The sequence below is a fragment of the Eriocheir sinensis genome, chromosome 33, assembly GCF_024679095.1.
Source record: "Eriocheir sinensis breed Jianghai 21 chromosome 33, ASM2467909v1, whole genome shotgun sequence".
NCBI classification, from domain to species: domain Eukaryota; kingdom Metazoa; phylum Arthropoda; class Malacostraca; order Decapoda; family Varunidae; genus Eriocheir; species Eriocheir sinensis.
Window position 1 is genome coordinate 17717476 of NC_066541.1, and position 5000 is coordinate 17722475.

Genomic DNA, 5000 nt, shown 5'->3' on the forward strand with positions numbered 1-5000 from the left:
TATATATATATATATATATATATATATATATATATATATAAAGACACACACACACACACACACACACACACACACACATAAATAATATTTATTTTCTGTTTAGTTTAGTTGAGAAACGTGAAATGGATGAATTACTATACGATTCGAGGAAAATGTCAGATGTTCATGTATTATTTAGGCCTATTTTCTTTGCCTGAGGTCTATTCTCTCTCTCTCTCTCTCTCTCTCTCTCTCTCTCTCTCTCTCTCTCTCTCTCTCTCTCTCTCTCTCTCTCTCTCTCTCAATGGCTCTATGGGTCTTTATTTCTCCCCTCCCCCTTACATCCTTCCCTTTCCTCTCCCCCTCCCTCCCTCCCCCTAATGCCGCGCCAGGGTTCAGTTCTTGCAGGAGGGTCGGCAGGGCGCGCAGCTGTCCCCTCTTATGTTCGCCTCCGTCGGGCCCTTTTTTCGCCCCTTCCCGCCCCCGGACGCGGCCTACCGAGCCACGATTCGCCTTGTTCCTCGTCCCGCGCCGACCATCAATTATTAGCGGTGTGAAAAACGCAATTTGCATCTGTTGTCGTGGCCCGTTTCTATGTTGATTTTATTGATTTTTTTTTATTTGTAGTTTAGTTTTGAATCATTAAAAAGGACATAATAGTTAAGGGAATGCAAAATATTTATTCTTTATTTTCTTTCGGTGTGAATAAAAAAAACAAATTGCATCTATTTTTGCACCCATATCTACGTTTCTTTCATCGATTGTATTATTTTTAGTATGAATATTGAGAGGAAAATACTAGTTAAGGGAATGCTATATATTTTGTTGTTTTGCTGTCTTCCAGTGTGAAAATTTGCGTCAATTTTCGTGTCCGCTTCCACGTTTCTTTCATTGATTTTAGTTATTTTTTTGTTTCGTTTTCCAGCATTCAGAAGGAAATACTAGTCAGGTAAATGCTACACATTCTTCGTTTTGTCCCCAGCCTCCAAAAACCAAATCCTAGTCACGGGAATGATGTATATATGTTAAACCTTGTTCCCTTTATTTTCTTCCATTCCCGTCAAGGCAAAAACTAAGTCGCGGCTTTGGATCGAATCTTTACCGCACGCGCTCATTTGTCGAGGCGTCGGGTTCAGGCCGCGACTCAATTACTTAACCATTTCATTAAGGGGCAATTTAGACCCATGCTAAGTGGCGATCCATCTGTGTCCGGCGCGGCGCTAAGGAGGGGAAGTGGCGGCGGACGGGAGGAAGGGGGGAGAGGAGAGGAAGGAAAGGGAGACGGGAGAGGGGAGGACGAAGGGTGTAGGAAGGGAGGGGAAAGTGGAGTAAAGGGAAGACGAATGTGTGAAGGGAGGAAAAGAGAGGAGGGAAAGGGGAGGACGAGAAGTGTAGAAAGGGAGGAAAAGGGAAGGAGAGGAGAGATAGAGGAAGACGAGGGGTGTAGGAAGGAAAGGAAACAGAGGAGGGAAAGGGAGAGAAAGGGGAAGACAAGGAGTTTAGAAGGAGGGAAGGAGAGGAGAGGAAAGGAAGGAAAGGGGAGGAGAGGAGAGGAAGGAAGGGGAAGACGAAGCGCTCTGAAAGGGAGGGAAGGGAAGGAGAGGAGAGGAAATGAAGAGGAGAGAGAGAGGGGAAGACAAAGGGCATAGGAAGTGGAGGAAGAAGGGGAGAGAAGAGGAAAAAGTGGACGAGGATGATTGTGAGAGAAGAGAGAGCGACGTAGGAAGGGGAGAAAGAAAGAAGAGGAAAGGGGAGGAGACCGCGCCATTTACCGCACACGTCCGTAAACAAACACCCTTGCAACGATGTCACTGACCTCCAAGCGACGTCACTGACCTAGCGGTGACGGCGGTGACCTGACGTACATAAAACTACTCTTTACTTGACCTATACTACCGTCCATTCTCAATACACAGGTACAATACACGTTAACAAATTGCTAAGTCTCCCTGCTATTGTTTGTGTATAGTTTTCGAAGGATTTGACCTCACTAACCCCTAATTGCTACTCTTTACTTCACCTACACAAGCGTTCTTCCTTATTAAACAGGCACAATACACGTTAACACATTTCTAACGCTCCCTGCTATTGTTTGCGTATAGTTTTCGAAGGATTTGACCTCACTGACCCCTTATTGCTACTCTTTACCTTACCTTTACAATCGTCCCTCGTCATTATGCAGGTACAATACACGTTAACACATTCTCTAACTCTTCCTGCTATTGTTTGCGTAGTTTTCGAGGGATTTGCTGAGTCCACACCAAAGCAGGCAAGTGGATAGGACCTGCCCTGCCAGCTGTCGCCTCCCTCTCTCTCTCTCTCTCTCTCTCCCTCCCTCCCTCCCTGCAGGACAACGTAATAAAGTCAATTGTATAAGCGCAATGAGCCGAAACACGCGTCAGGGAGTGCTAAAGTCGGGCCACTGCTGTCGCCACGCCGAGTAGCACAAAGGGAAACACTGTGTAACTTATGTGAATGGCTCTATACGGGCTGGGAGTGTTGGGCCACGGGGGAGGGCGCTGTCAAGGGTGCTCGGCGGTGTCACGGAACTCTGGACGGAGGCTTGGCAAATCCCGCAAATAGAAGGAACAATGATTAAATGAAGTATAGGTATGTGTGTGGGGGGGTAAGGGGGTTAGGTGCATGTTTAGTAGTAGGAAACTCTGTATTTTGAGGTTAACTTTGGCAAAACTCTTCAATAATCCCTCAAACCGAACTTATAAGGGAAAAAAATGTATGTAATTGTATTAGATAAGTGTTTAGTGGTAATGTATTTTGTGTTTTGACCGTATTGTGATGTTAACTTTGGGAAATCCCTCAAAAAATCATGCAAAAAGTAAAAGAAAAAAAGTTTCCATATCATTATGTGTGTGTAAGGGAATCAGATTAGTGTTCGGTGGTAGGAAACTCTGTATTTTGACGCTAACTTTTGCAAACCCTTCAGAAATAAGCAAAAAAAAAAAGGGGGAGGGGGCCAAAAAATCGCAAAGAACATCGCACGTGTACTTGTTAGGTGGTTTTGGTGTGTGTGTGTGTGTGTGTGTGTGTGTGTGTGTGTTCACGAATCTTCACCCTTGTAACGAGGCGGAGGGAGGGCGAGACGGCACCAGGGAGAAGGAGGACGGGGGAAAAAGGGCGAGCGAGGGAGATTGATCGGGAAATGTGGCGGGGAAATGACTCGGCCCATTCCGCTCGTTTGGGAGAGATTGGAGAGAGCGATCCGGCAGCTTATACGGACGAGAGGGAATTAATTGTTTTCTTCCTCTCTTTCCTTCACAGATTTCCCGCCGCCGCCGCAGGAAAGACTTAAGTATGTCGCGTGTTGACTTGGGAGGGAGGAAGGAAAGACTACCTACGCGATTCTACCTATGCAAATAAGGTGATTGTACGTTATCTTTCTCATTGATTGCACTTTTATTTTTAGTTATTGAGAGAGAAAGAGAAAAAAAGAAAAAGGGAAAAAGATAAAAAGACGAAAAGTAAATAAATCGCTAAAAAAATATTAAAATGGGTTTGGAGAGAGAGGGTACGTTGGGGGTCGCCGCAAGCCTCAGTGTGACGTGAATTTGGCCGAGAAATTACAGGACGAGAGAATTAATTTGTTGCCCATTGAGAGAAGAGGTGGCGAGGAGGATTATTGGAATGACTAAGGTGACGAGGAAGAGGGAGGAGGTGATGATGATGATGATGATGATAAAAATGAGGAGGAGGAGGAAGAAGAGGAGGAGGAGGAGGAGGAGATGGTGATCGAAGTAATTTTCATGTTGAAGAGAAGCTGAATGGACCATTGAGGCGTGCTTGAGAGAGAGAAATAATTAGTCACAAAGATGTCATTCTGCAACCCGGAAATTCTCTCTTAAAAGATATTGGAATTGAAAGACAGCAGGAAGGACACACACACACACACACACACACACACACACACACACACACACACACACACACACACACACACACACACACACACACACACACACTTCTTTAATAATTCCAACAACTTTTCTCTTCATAATTCCTTTCAGAAAAATATTTAGTCATGATCAACAAATAATTTTAAGATCAATACTTTCCTTCTTTTAATCAATTGTATTTTTAGAGGTCAAGTTATTTTTGTTTCCTTTTATTTTTATTCTATTCATCCTTCATTGTTATTATTATCGTTATTATCATTATTTTTATTATTATCATTATCCTGTTGTAATCGCTTTTGTTCCCGTCCATTATAATTACGCCATCACCAGGACGGAAACTTGTAATTACGTGTATAATTACCGCTAATCACGTGCTGGAGAGCGAGCTACGTGTTAACGGAGGAGGAAGAGGAGGAGGAGGAGGAGGGGAAGAATGGAAACAGGAGAGGGAAGGGGGTGCGAAGGGGTTACTTATTGAAAGGTTGAGGAGGAGGAGGACGAAAGGGAGGAGGAGGAGGAGGAGGAGGAGGGGAGAAAGGAAAAGAGGAGGGAGAGGGAAGGAGACAAGGAGGAAGGAGCTGAATAGTGAAAAGATGATGATGATGATAATGATGGTGTGGAGGAGGAGGAGGAGGAGGTGAAGACAGGACGAAGAATGAGGGAAGAGGAAGACTGTAGTTAGATTGTGAAAGAAAGAGGAGGAGGAGGAGGAGGAGGAGGAGAAGGAAGAGGGGGAAAAATAATAAAAAAAAGAGGAGGGAGGAAAGGGGAGGAAGGTGAAAGAAAGAGGAAGAGGAGCCACTTAAGTATGAGACAAAGACCTGACCCACCTCTCTCTCTCTCTCTCTCTCTCTCTCTCTCTCTCTCTCTCTCTCTCTCTCTCTCTCTCTCTCTCTCTCTCTCTCTCTCTCTCTCTCTCTCTCTCTCTCTCTCTCTCTCTCTCTCTCTCTCTCTCTCTCTCTCTCTCTAATTTCCTCCTCCTTTTTCTTCTGTCCATCATTATGCCACGCCTCCTCCTCCTCCTCCTCCTCCTCCTCCTCTTCCTTAATCCATCTTTCACTTAATCTTTATTCTTGTCATTCATCAATTTTCTTTCATTTTCCTTCGCGC

At 44.7% G+C, this 5000-nt stretch overlaps 1 long non-coding RNA gene across 3 annotated transcripts in view; it reads left to right on the forward strand.

Annotated features, from left to right (window-relative positions):
• The window catches only part of LOC127006817 (uncharacterized), a 61546-nt gene that overhangs the window by 42645 nt on the left and 13901 nt on the right, over positions 1 to 5000 (forward strand). For 2 of the 3 annotated variants that reach the window (XR_007759773.1, XR_007759770.1), the window contains exon 2: positions 3259 to 3358. This is a non-coding gene — a long non-coding RNA (uncharacterized LOC127006817). Of the gene's footprint in view, positions 1 to 3258; positions 3365 to 5000 lie in introns of all 3 variants that reach the window. The other variant, XR_007759771.1, reaches the window with a different exon arrangement.